This window comes from Meriones unguiculatus (genome assembly GCF_030254825.1).
Source record: "Meriones unguiculatus strain TT.TT164.6M chromosome 16 unlocalized genomic scaffold, Bangor_MerUng_6.1 Chr16_unordered_Scaffold_43, whole genome shotgun sequence".
NCBI classification, from domain to species: domain Eukaryota; kingdom Metazoa; phylum Chordata; class Mammalia; order Rodentia; family Muridae; genus Meriones; species Meriones unguiculatus.
Genome location: NW_026843701.1, coordinates 3,788,406 through 3,802,889, shown reverse-complemented (window position 1 = coordinate 3,802,889; position 14,484 = coordinate 3,788,406).

Here is a 14,484-nt window from a genome sequence, read left to right as displayed (position 1 = left end):
TACACTTACAAGTAATGAATTTTATGTGAATATTAAATGAATGGAAGCTTGAAATAAGTGGATTTAATATACTATGTATTGAATTTTTATTTGTAAATAATGAATTAGCATTATATTTTAAACATAAATCACCATTTTTCTTTTTATCCTTCTACAAAATTTACTCTGGTAATATATATATATATACATATATATATATAACTTGTTATAGGTTTGCTATAATGTATGTTTGCTACTGCATAGACAAATGCATATAATGGTTGCCAAACCTATATTTTTATCTGTCAAAATGTTATACAATGTTATACTTAAAATAATTACATTTACCAGTATATGTGTATGTATTTAAATGTAATGATATTGTATTAAATTATTCCATTGCAATTCAGAATATCATGTCTAGGATTCATGTTTTGGGAGCCACTCTTTAAATAGAAATGGTGCTTGAATACAACTATGCAACAGAAGTGAAATAAACAAGTGTATAGAAAGATATTTAAATGTCAAGTGGGAAAACTGCAACTGTTAAAGTCTTGGGATTATCTATGCATCTTATCTCAGAACAAGATGCACATTCTCTTAGATTAAGCATTGTGGATAGGCCTTCCTTTGAATTAAATTCATCATCAATCTGATATTACATTAATATAAACATATATATCTTTAAGAAATGGCTGTCTTATCACTGTTGATGCAGGACTTAGAACCAATACACAGGGACAAACCAGTTCTCAGCATGCTCTAAGGACACATGCAGCTTCTTGTCTAACCCTTTCAGGGAGTCTTGAAAAGTGAATTTATTTCTAGCCTCAGTAGGACTTTGGCCAGTTAGGTCTTAATCATAAGTATTATGTCTTTAGACATATACAAGCTGGAAGGATCTAAAAACTTTTTTTTTTGAAAGAATGATATCCATCATTGTAGCTATTCTTCCATGTGTCCAAACTGGCATACAATTCTGTTTTATATCAAACATTTTACAATGAGAATTATTAAAAACGAAAATGCAGAAAGCATAAGAGCAGAGTCACCTGGTGAGTCAGGCCTGAGAGTCCACCTGTTCAGAAGACTAAGGTGAGAGAATTGGAAGTACATGGACTGCCCAGGCTACAGAGTTAACCCAGGGCCACCATGGGAAACTCAATGAAGAAGATTTTTAAAAGCTGGCTGGGCATATAGTTCACTGGGTAGTATGCTTACTTAATCTGTGTGAAATATCAGGGTTTCTCACTATTATTGGGGCGAGGGGTGCGTAGGCAGCTAGAAAATTATACCCTCTACCAAGATTTTCCATCAGTGTATGAACTCCAACACAGCACAGTGAAATAGAGATCCTGTCTAATGCTACTTGGAGTCTCTCAAAAATATTAAGATTCTCTAAAATAAATAATAAATTATGATGATTCTCTTTTGACTTTTAGTTGGAAAACTATTGTTACCTGCTTTTAAAAGGTACCGTGTGGTGTGTTTTGGAGCCAAACTTGAGAATTTGTTATTTGGAAACAATGAACCACATAAACCAAAGAGGACATGGATCAAAGATAGAATTTGGAGTATTAAATACAGTGAAAAAAGTAACTGCAAATAGGTTCTAACTACCAAAAAAGTGCAATTTAATCAACCCTTAGGAAACAAGATATTGGAATCATGCTTAATGTTAGAGAGACTAGAATTGGAGATTGATAGAATTATTGAAACTCTAAAGGTCATTTTCAGTTATGATGTTCAAAGTTTAAAATCAACTTTAGATGTAAGCAACTATTTTTTATTTATTTATTTTTATTATTAGTTACATTTTATTAATTCTGTATCCCGGCTGTATCCTGCTCCCTCATTCCCTCCCAATCCCACCCTTCCTCCGTCATCTGCTTCCTGCCCCTTTCCAAGTCCACTGATAGGGGAGGTCCTCCTCCCCTTTCATCTGACCCTGGTTTATCAGGTATCTTCAGAACTGGCTGCAAAGTCCTCCTCTGTGGCCTAGCAGGACTGCTCCAACTTTATGTTCTAGCAGGATCTCCTAGTTTGGTTATGTGCTATTTGGATAGATGCAGCATAACATATTAGAAAGTAACTAAGACCAGGGCCACAAAAGAAGGCACATGCATTGACAGCTGCATGTTCTTTACCAAGTACACACTTCTATGGGTCTTAGTCTTGCTGATAAAAATGGTATGTGCCTCTTATTAGTATATTATAAGATACACACAAGTTCATATTCTAGACAACCCTTAAGACAGAGAGACATAGAACCATAAGTTCTTCTCTCCAAATGAAAAAAAAAAAGTGACAAAATACATCTAGCTACTTTATCAACATTTTCATCAGGTATTCTAGAAAATGGATGAAGAAACTAGAGTCCTGTCTTAGTACCTATAGATCACATTTGCTTTACAGACACAGCCAAACAGAGTTTTCAGGCTATTCCATGTTCACCCAACTTTTACTCTGTATATAACCATGACCTTAACTAAGAAAGCTGAGTTTACCTCATTGGGTATGTTGGGTTTTTGGTCAATGCCACCTGCCAAGTTTGAGTAATTTGGGTGCAAAAGAAGAAATATAAACTGGAAAAAAAAAACAAACTTGGAGCTTTGGAAATGATAGTGAAAAGTTTTAGTTTAGTTCCCAGGTGTTTTTCTGAATATTTGAATGAAAGTATCAAATGTTTTTAAATTTTCCTTTTTGTGGGTCTCACGTAACCCTGCCTGTCCTCAGATTCACTATGTGGATGAGGATGCCCCTGTTTTTGCTTTCCAAGTACTAGGATTATAGGCATGCATATGTGTGTGTGTGTGTGTGTGTGTGTGTGTGTGTGTGTGTGTGTGTATCTTACTTAAGGAATCTTAAAGAGATGTAAAAAATATAAGACTAATATTGTAAAATTTAAAATGTTATAACCAACCAAACCTGGTCTTTAAAACATGAGGTATGGTAGGGTTAAGAGCAAGCGCTGATGGCCACAAAGCAAGATTACTTAAACTTTTTCAAAAATTCGAGGTCAAAAAATATTGTAAATTATCTAACTTTATGTAGGTTAAAATGTCCCAGACATAGATAGCCATTGGCACAAACTGTGAGCTATGACTAAGTGCACTGAACAATGAGGGCTGAACCCGTGAGAGAATGTTGCTGTCCCAAAGCATTTGTTCTTGTTCACAGAGCCAGATACCACGTGTCTGAATCAACATCAAGTTCACATTCAGCCCTTAGGTGAAGCCTAACCTATATAGGGCCTACTTCATAGCAGATTCCTTGTCACTTTACTCTAATTTGTACAGTTAAATGTTTGCCAAAGATTTTCCCACACTTTACTTTTCAGAGAGAAGTCCAAAGTTTTAGAATGTTTCACTTTTAAAACTAGATACATAAAAGTATAGCATGAAAGGAAAAGCACATTAGGACCCTGTCATCATCGGCTCAAGCTCTTAATCTTTTTGTACCTATTACATGCAAAACAATTCTGATACCACAGTTATTCAGAAGTATGGCTACCAAATAAGTCCATAATTTGAATATACTCTACATTCTAATTCAAACTTTGTCCATAGTAACTTTTGGTCATGTGACTAGTATATTAGCCAGTAGATACTGGTTCTGCTTTTTTATCTCCTGTATTAGGATTGTTGCTCTCACTTCTGCTTCGTCTCATCACTATTTGGTATTGAGTGGTAAATTTATGTTACTTGACTTCAAATAATTTTCTGTAAATGTTACAAATAATCTTTAAGAGATTTCTGCTTTAAAATTCAACAAATACACAGGTCAATATCTCTCGATGTCTGCCTAGACACATTTTTGTTCATAGTGAAACAATTTGAATTAGTCTGTGATTTCATATTGAGTATTGCTATTATGTGAAGTGTTCTCGTCCTCCTCCATCACCTTCTTCGTAAAGATTCATTACGTTTCCTAGGAGTGGAGAGTGTGGCATTGCTAGGAAAATAACACTTAGCTCTTCCTTCCATTCTCTAACCTCCCATCATCAAAGATGAATAGTCTCTGTCTTGTTATATGCTCCCACAGCATGGTGATGGTAGCAACATATAACTAATACTTTCTATAACTGCACCTCCATCTTATCTAGGCAGTTTTCCAAATGTCAGGTATTGAACAATTCCTAATTACACAACCAGTGGCTGTATAATTAAATTTCCAATTTGCTGGCCTATTCTAGTCAATTCTGAAACATCTGACTCCCAGGCTAAATTGAACTAAGATCCATTAACCCTTGAAAAGCTAAGTTAGCTTCTATATAAGTTTTTACATTTATTTATCCAACAATTGTTTTTTGGATAACAGCTATGCGTTGTTATAGGATCTAATGTACACTTTTTTAATATTTATATATTATTATTTTTAAGACTTATTTGAGTGCTCTCTCTGCATAGGATTTTTATAGGATCTGAAGATACTCAAATAAAGATATACTTGTCTTCATGAAGTTTATATTTTCATTAAAGAGAAAGAAAGTCAGGCTAAGGCGAAAAGGACAATAAATAGAAATGTGGGTTAAGGAGAATAAGACAATAAATAACAATTTAGTGGCCAGAAGAAATAATTAATAATGAAGAAAATATATGAGGCATTATAGATGAATATGTATAAGATAAAAATGCCTTTTTGCATTAGATAAACATGGGAGGCGCAAAGAAGCAGAATTTGAAACAGAACAGCAAAAATACATTTCAAACTTCAGAGAACAGTGAATCAGTGGCAGAATAGAAAGAGTACATTACAGGAGGGCTATATTCTCAAAGAGGGAATAGTCCAGGCATTTCATGTTATTATTCTTGCAACCAGTTTCTTTTCTGTGTTGGTGAGCCCTGGGTTCTAAATATAGCAATCTTACAATAAATTTTTAATTCACCAAACCTTATCTACTGTTGAATGTAACTTCTGATTAGAATCATGCTACAGCATGCTTCTGGGATTACCACCATCTTCATTTTTTTCAGGAATAATGTGATCTTGGCTACTCCATGTGTCAAGTGGTAAAATTTGAGAAATTGCACAAAATTGTTGAACAAACAGGAATTAATGAAAGCTAGATACTTCATTGGAAACAGACATAAATGGGGATAAGATATAAAGGAGCATGGGCAGAAGAAGGGCATTGGCCTTGTCTATGTAGAAGATGGAATGAATAGGAGAGACAAGAAGCAGTTTCTAAAAAATAATAAATAAATAAATAAATAAATAAATAAATAAATAAAATAAAAGGGAAATGCAAACAGGGTGGCTCACCTGGTAAAGGCGCTTGCTGCCAAGCCTGATTACCTGAGTTCAGTCCCGGAGACTCACATGGTGGAGGGAGAAGAAAGCCAAGAACTCCCCTAAATTGTCCTCTCTCTTCCACATATGCTCCATTGCATGTGTGAGCTCTATGTATAGCCTCCTATATTACACATTTCCATATTACTCACAAAACCTAATGCCAGGCAAATGCTATAGAAATGGTCACAAAACTCTGATGTTTATGATAATGACAATTCTCTACTTTCTTAATGCAGATAACATTTTTCTATGTTTTAAACTCACAGTCTGTTGAACTCACACGTGCAGAATATGAAGATTCAGAGAGCTGACTACATTCAGTTTGAACCAACGGTTTAGGTTCTAGGTGGTAGACTATAGTAACTATTAGGGTCTGTGATTCAAGTTCTTAAGGCCATTTGAGACTGCTTATTTATGGAATGAGTCTAGTCAAGGTTTCTATTGCTGTGATAAAACATCATGACCAAAGCAACTTTGGAAGGAAGGAGTTTATTTAAGCTTAAAACACTTAGGCTTCACCACTAAGAAGTCTGGGAAGAAACTGAAACAAAGGGCATAGAGGAGTGTTCCTTACTGCCTTAAACAGCCTCTCCTAAGTTCCTACAAGCCTTATACTGAGCTCTAAGTACCAAATGCCTTTTCCAGCCTGAAATTCAAAAATTTCTCCAAAGTCTCCCCCAAATATAGTCAAATCTGTCAGTGTTGCCCCGCTCCTGGCACCATTTTCTCCCTTAGAGTTGTTATTGCAATGGTCTTGATAAAACACCATGACAAAAAGTGCCTTGTAGAATACAAGTTTTTTGTTGGTTTTTTTTTTTTTTTTTTTTTTTTTTACTTTCAGCTAATTGGTCCACACCAGAGTCCATCACTTAGGAAAATAAGGGCAGGAACTCAAAGAAGACAGGAATTGGAAGACAGGCTATGGATGAGTGTTACATGCTGTTTTCTTCATTCTGGATCACTTAGGTTTTGTTTGCTTGTTTGTTTGTTTTTTACACCCAAGGACTACCTTTCCAGGAGTTTCCCTACCCCTATCAGTCACTAATTAGATAATACCCACACAGGCTTTCCTACATACCATTCTGTTGAAGGTATTTTCTCAATTAAGGTTCCCTCTTCCCAGGTGACTCTAGATAGTATCAAGTAAACAAAACACTAGCCAGCATAGGTCTCAATTATAAATGTGCATTAGAGGAACATAGAAAGTTCTCAAAATATACTGGGCCTTAATTAAAGCTGATTGATTCAGAATCCGTGGAAATGAGTCCTTCCATAAGTGTTCTTCAAAATATTCCTCAGATCATTTTACTTCTGGCTCTTAGGAATTTTCATTGTTAGCACATAAGAAAGAACTAACTATTATAGAAAATAACATTCTTTCAAGAGAACTCTAAAATTTTTAAGTAATACCCAAGAAGGCAGAGATCCTGGGGCATCTGTGAACTGGTAGTGCTAGTCAAACAGAAGCTGGTGTGCTGGTGTGCTGGTGTGCCATATTTTGACTGAGGTTCTAGTCATACAAATGTGTGCATCTGCTTTAATCACACAGGAATCAGATCCATACCCCCTACCCTGCAAGCAACTATCACAGATTTGTTCTCTGAGGACTCTGAATACTACATCCTCCTTAATGACATAGCTATCTGAATAAAAAGTATAATAAAACTTCTCTCACATTGTTGAGAGTGACAAATATCTGAGACTCAGCCAATGTAAGAGTTCTGTTTTATCATGGATACTACCGCGTTAACTTCTCTGACTACTAAATATTTAGGAAATAAAGTCGCCACAACTCTGACACATTTTTAGGTCAAAAACAGCAAGACACATAGGCTGACTGCATTTAACATTTTGTTCACATATGAAATTTGTCCCAAACTGGCATATGAGGATGTTATGATCAGAGGAACCTTGTATTTAAACTTACCACCCAACTGGGATAGAACCTTCTTGCTAGAACTGTTGGTTATGCCTTTATCCTGACATTTTTAATTCTTCCTCTTAACAAAAGCTAATTCCAGGCTCCACTTCCTGCTTCCTGGGGGGACTGTTTTCCACCAGTCCACAAAGTCAAGAGGGACAAGACATGAGGTACTCTGGGAACCATTTCAGGGAGTCAGTTCAACTTTATTTCCAGAGAACAAAGAGTATATACCCTTTGGGAAGGGGATGGAAGCTCCAAAGATAGGTGCACATAACTGGTTAAAACTAGGCACTTCAAGGATGTTTGATTTGCATTAAACAGCATGCTCTTATCATATGAACAGGAACACATTACATGATTATCCTATAGGCACAGGAAGGGTAGAGCTAGCAAGGAACTGTGTCAAAGGCCATATATCAAACGTGGTTGAGGCATGTATGTCTAAAGACATTCTCCAGATGCAGTCAGGCAGAGAGCAGGAGGCCTTGCTAGGGAGAGGGAGTCCTGCCCCTTAACACCAAGCTCAGAATGGCTATCTGGACTGGTAGGACTGCAATCTCAATCAGTAGCATTCTTCTAAGACACCATAACCACCCATGTTTCCTGATTAAAGGGGGATGCCAGAAACTCTGTCATCAAACTTACAGCTTTGAAAAGTTGTTCATAATACTCAATCTTTAACAGTTTTGTATCTGTAGAACCAACAAATTATACTATTAAGTGATATCCCAAGCCTTTAGATTCTTCAGGACGAGATGACTTAGATGAAGGAGATTGTCTCCAACCTGGGCTCACCTCTGGTGCTTTGAAAATACAATCTTGTCTCTACCCAGACAGAGACTTCTAGAGCCAGTTCCTACTCTCTTACTTTGAAGTCTACAAAGATTATAAGGGCATTGGCAGTGGTGCTTGTGAATGTTTTCTAAGAAATTCCAAGAGCTAATGTTTTTGCAAGCTCATTTAATTTGCTTATCTAACCAACAAATCTATTTTAAATATAATGAGATTAAGACATGTGCTTACTCCTGTCAGTATGTGGTGACCTCGGACATCTACAAAGAGAAAAGAAGAAAAGATGTGGCTTAAGCATTCTTTGTTAATTTAGTCTACGTTATATATAAATTATTTATTACATATTTGCCATGACTGACCACTTCATCTCTCATCTGTTGGTTGAGTGGATGGAATGAAAATGTAGAGATTTTTTTAAGGTTATATTAATAAGGTTAATTTTAGAAAACTTTGTAAAAGGTTTTTCAAGTACTCTTTTTTTTTTTTAACTTAAGTTATTTGTTTATTGATTGATTGTCTTACTTTTTGCATTTTTTTTATCAGTTATATTTTATTAACTCTGTATCCCAGCCATGTCCCAATCCCTCATTCCCTCCCAGTCCCTCTCTCCCTCCCTCATCTCCACCGTGCCCCTTTCTAAGTCCACTGATGGGGGGGACCTCCTCCCCATTCATCTGATCCTGTTTTATCAGGTATCTTCAGGACTGGCTGCAAAGCCCTCCTCTGTGGCCTAACAGGACTGCTCCTCCCTTTGGGGGTGGGGAGGCCAAAGAGCCAGTCATTGAGTTCCTGTTAGAAATAGTCCTTGTTCCCCTCACTTTGGGAAACCAATTGGTTACTGAGCTACCACAGGATACATCTGAGTGGAGGTTCTAGGTTATATCCATACATGGTCCTTGGTTGAATGTCAGTCTCAGAAAAGACCCTGTGCCCAGATATATTTGGTCCTTGTGGAGCTCCTATCCTTTCCCCATCAGATTAACTCCCCTTCTTTCTTATGATTCCCTGTACTCTGCCAAAGGTTTGGTCATGAGTCTTTGCTTTGAAAACACTGCTAGTTAGAGTCTTTCAGATGCACTCAGTATTCTCCTGTCATACGTTCAATGCACATCCCATCTGTCTTTCTAAACGAGGATTGATCATCTTACCCCATGTCCGCTCAATTGATTATCTTTTTTAGGTGTATTGATTTCATTATGTTTATCATATCTTGTAGGTCTATATAAGTGAGTATATCCCGTGTTTGTCTTTCTCCTTCTGGGATATCTCAGAATGATCTTTTCTAGATCCCACCATTTGCCTGCAAATTTCATGATTTCCTCCCTTTTGATTGCTGAGTAGTATTCTATTGAGTAAAAATACCACAATTTCTGTACCCATTCCTCCGTTGATGGACATCTGGGTTATTTCCAGGTTCTGGCTATTACAAATAAAGCTGCTGTAAACATGGTTGAGCAAGTATCCCTTTTGTGTACTTGAACGAACTTTGGGTATATACCTAGCAGTGGTATAGCTGGGTCTTGAGGAAGCACTATTCCTAATTGTCTTAGAAAGCACCAGATAGCTTTCCAGAGTGGTTGTACCAGTTTACATTCCCACCAGCAGTGAAGGAGGGTTCCCCTTTCTCCACAACCTCTCCAGCATGTGTTGTCGCTTGAGTTTTTCATCTGGCCATTCTGATGGGTGTAAGGTGATATCTCAGAGTCGTTTTGATTTGCATTTCCCTGATGGCTAATGAGGATGAGCATTTCTTTAAGTGTTTTTCTGCCATTCGATATTCCTCTGTCAAGAATTCTCTGTTTAGCTCTGTTCCCCATTTTTTAATTGGATTACTTGGTTTGCTGCTTTTCAGCTTGTTTAGTTCTTTGTATATACTGGATATTAGTCCTCTGTCAGATAAAGGGTTAGTGAAGATTCTTTCCCAATCTGTAGGCAGTCGTTTTGTTTTGATGATGGTGTCCTTTGCTTTACAGAAACTTTTCAGTTTCATGAGGTCCCATTTATTGATTGTTGCTCTTAGACCCTGTGCTGTTGGTGTTCTGTGCCAATGAGTTCTAGGCTGTTCCCCACTTTTTTTCCAATTGATTTAGGGTATCTGGTTTTATGTTGAGGTCCTTGATCCACTTTGACTTTAGTTTTGTGCAGGGTGATAAATATGGATCTATTTTCATTTTTCTGCATGTAGACATCCAGTTGGTCCAGCACCATTTGTTGAAGATGCTGTCTTTTTTTCCATTGAATGGATTTGGCTTCTTTGTCAAATATCAAGTATTCATAGGTGTGTGGGTTTATTTCTGGGTCTTCTATGAGGTTCCATTGATCCTCCTTTCTGTTTCTATGCCAATACCATGCAGTTGTTATTACTGTTGCCTTGTAGTACAGCTTGAGATCAGGGATGGAGATACCTCCAGATGATCTGTTGTTGTACAGGATTGTTTTGGAGATTCTGGGTTTTTTGTTTCTCCATATGAAGCTGAGAATCTTTTTTTCAAGATCTGTAAAGAATTGAGTTGGTATTTTGATGGGAATTGCATTGAATCTGTAGATTGCTTTTGGCAGTATGGCCATTTTCACAATGTTAATCCTACCAATCCATGAGCATGGGAGATCTTTCCATCTTCTGATATCTTCTTCAATTTCTTTCTTCAGAGACTTGAAGTTTTTCTCAAACAGGTCTTTCACTTGCTTGGTTAGAGTCACACCAAGGTACTTTATGTTATTAGTGGCTATTGTGAAGGGTGTTGTTTCCCTAATTTCTTTCTCAGCCTTTTTGTCTTTGGTATGTAGGAGGGCTTCTGATTTTTTTGAGTTGATTTTGTATCCTGCCACTTTGCTGAAGGTGTTTATCAGCTGAAGGAGTTCTCTGGTTGAATTTTTGGGGTCGCTCATGTATACTATCATGTCATCTGCAAATAGTGACACTTTAACCTCTTCCTTTCCGATTTGTATCCCCTTGATCTCCTTTAGTTGTCTTATTGCTCTGGCTAGGACTTCAAGTACTATGTTGAAGAGATATGGGGACAATTTTCAAGTACTCTTGACATGGCAGTCATGGATGCAGTAATTTAGAATGTTCTAGAGCAACTATTCTTAAATTGTGGGTTGGGACCCCTTTGGCAAACCTCTATTTCCAAAAATATTTGCATTGTACTTCATAACAATAACAAAATTACAGAAACAATTTTATGTCTGGGAGGCTCCAGACAGCAGAGGATGGGGACAGATGCTGGGACTTGCAGCTAAGCATGGGCAGAGTTTGGGAGGGATCCTGTGCAAGTATTGGAGAAAGATGAAAGGATCTGGAGGGGGCCGAAACTTCAAAAGAAGACCAACAGAGACAACTAACCCAGTCCCATGGGGGACTTCAGAGACTGAGACATCAACTAAGGAGCCCGCATGATCTAGACCTAGGCCTCCTGCACACATGCAGCTGATGGGATGCTTGATCTTCATATGGGTACCTCACATATGGAGGGGGGGCTGTTTCTTACAGGACACTATTGCCTGCTTTTGAATAACTTCCTCCTCGCAGGGCTGCCTTCCCTGGCCTCAGAGGATGAAGATATGCTCAGTCCTGATGTGAGTTGGTGAGCTGGGAAAGGTTGACATGGGGGAATGGGGGACTCTCCTTTTCTAGAGGGAAAAGGAGAGGGGAAGAAGAAAGGGCAGACTGGGCAGAAAAGAGTGAAAGGGAAACCTTAGGATGTAAAATAACTATAAAAGAAAATAAAAATAAATTAAAAAAATATTAAAGAGAAATAATTTTGTGGGTTGGGTGGTCATTATAACATGAGAAGCTATATTAAAGGTGGCAGTATTAGGAAGGTTGAAAAATACTGCCCTATAGTGTTCTAAAGAAGCTTCTGTTGAAAAATCAGCTTAGTATTTAAAACAAACATACAAAGTTCATCATATATAAAAGCAAGAGAGAAGGAGGGGGATTCAGAGGAGACAAATGAGGGGGCGACAGCTGGGATACAAAGTGAATAACTGTAATTAATAAAAAAAGAAAAATGAAATGAAGCAACATGGTAGAAAAATATTAAATTTATGGTCAAAAAAAAAAACAAAACAAAACAAGAAATATCACTTAGACACTTTCTGCTCAGATTCATTCCCTAGATACTGACTTTAACTGAGTTCTTTTAGAAAGCTTCCAGATGTTTAATCCTTATGTGGAAGTCTAATGTAAACAAATTGCTAATTATAGTTATCATTCTGCACAGCTCTGGTACATGATCCAGCCAGTTGTACAATTGCATTTAACTCATGTTAAACTTGATGTGAAGGTTTTCTTACGTAACATTGTGTCTTAGTGTTCCCCATAATGTTGTGCAGTTATTGCCTCCTGACTTAGGTTCTGGATCTTTGCCCACTGTTAAGTTTTATTATGGCACTTTGGAAGACCCTTGTTTTGTGGCCCTCTAACTACTATTCCCTTGTGGCCCTTCTGTTATCCTTTAAACAGCTACTGAAAGATCAATACCCCTAAACCTTATATAAAAGCAGTTTCAGTGACTTCTAAAAAGAGACTAATGGGTCATGGGCCATCTAACTAATTTTATTTTTGCCACTTGGACATTGTTTTGGGGACTAAGAGCTAAAACAGCTCGACTGAGGACTTATTTGCATCAATTAACCTCTATGGTTCACCAGCTCAGGTCAGCTTTATATCCTTCAAAACCAGCCAGACTGCTTGACTACAGCAGTACTCCACAATTAAAAAGGACATCTGACTACTGCTAAGGAAGAGATCTGTGTCTTCATCAAACAGTGCTGATTCCATGCGAACATATCCTAACTGGTTTGAAACAGGGTTTAGAGACAAGAACCAGAAAAAAATCAATCACAAACTTGTACAATCACTTTGGAAAGCAATCTGGCACTTTCTCAGACAACTAGGAATAGTGCTTCCTCAAGATCCAGTTATAGCACTCCTAAGCATATATCTAAAATATGCTAAAGCACACAAGAACATTTGCTCAGCCATGTTTGTAGCAGCTTTATTTGTAATAGCCAGAAGCTGGAAAAAACCCAGATGTTCCTCAACTGAGGAATGGATACAGAAATTTTGGTACATTTACACAATGGAATACTACTCAGTAACTAAAAACAAGAAAATCATGAAATTTGCAGCCAAATGGTGGGAACTAGAAAAGATCATCCCGAGTGAGAGTATATCATCCAGAAGCAGAGTATATACACACATATATATATATATACAGAGTATATACACATAGTGTATACACATGGTATACACTCACTTATAAGTGGATAGTAGACATATAATATAGAATAAACATACTAAAATCTGTACACCTAAAAAAGCTAAGCAACTTCTTGGACCCTGGGTAAGATGATCAGTCCTCACTCAGGCAAATGGGACAGACATTGAAAGAGGGAGAAGAGAGGAAACAGGACAGGACCCTACCACAGAAGGCCTCTGAAAGACTCTACCCAGCAAGGTAACAAAGCAGATGTTGAGACTCGTAGCCAAACTTTGGACAGAGTACCGGAAATGTTATGAAATAAGTGGGAAATAGGAAGACTTGGAAGGGACAGGAAGGAGCTCCACAAGGAGAGCAACAGATCCAAAATTTATGGGCCCAGGGGTCTTTTCTGAGACTGATATTCTAACCAAGGACCATGCATGGAGATAACCTAAAACCTCTGCACAGATGTGGCCCATGGCAACTCAGTCTTCAAGTGGGTACCCTAGTAATGGGAACAGGGACTGTCTCTGACAACTCAGTGGCTGGCTCTGCGATCTCCTTCCTCTGATGGGGAAGCAGCCTTATCAGTCCACAGAGGAAGACAATGCAGCCAGTCCTGATGAGACCTGATAGGCTAAGGTCAGAGGGAAGGGGAGGAGAACCTTCCCTATCAGTGGACTTGTAGGTGGGCATGAGGGAGAGAGGGTGAGATTGGGAGAGGATGAGGAAGGGAGCTACAGTGGTTATACAAAGTGAATTAACTGTAGTTTATAAAAAAATAAATTAATTAAAAAATTCAATCACAAGCTTCCTCCTATGTATGGATTTTTGGTTCCCTTCCACTCCTGCCCCTCCCCTTGGTTGAATCTTCACCCCTTATCATCCTCATGTTTATGTTTTATCCTGTGGTTTGTTTTTGTTTTATTGTTGTTGTTTGATATTTTGAGACTTTATCTGTGTAGCCTTGGCTGTCCTGGACTCACTTTGTAGACTAGGCTGGACTTAAAATCAGAGTGATCTGCCTGCCTCTGCTTCCCTGAGTGCTGGAATTAAAGGCATGTGCTAACATGCCTGGCTTTTACTCCATGTTTTAAATGTTGTACTTATTGAACTTTGACCCTACAACCAAACAAAATGTGCCACCAAAGCTCTCACAATGGCTCTGACCCTACAACAACTCCATTTGTTCCTGACACATTGGCAAAAGAACCTTTTAGATACTGTAGAATATCACTTGCTTAAAAAGACCTTCATCCCTTTTACTTTATGCCAGATACAATT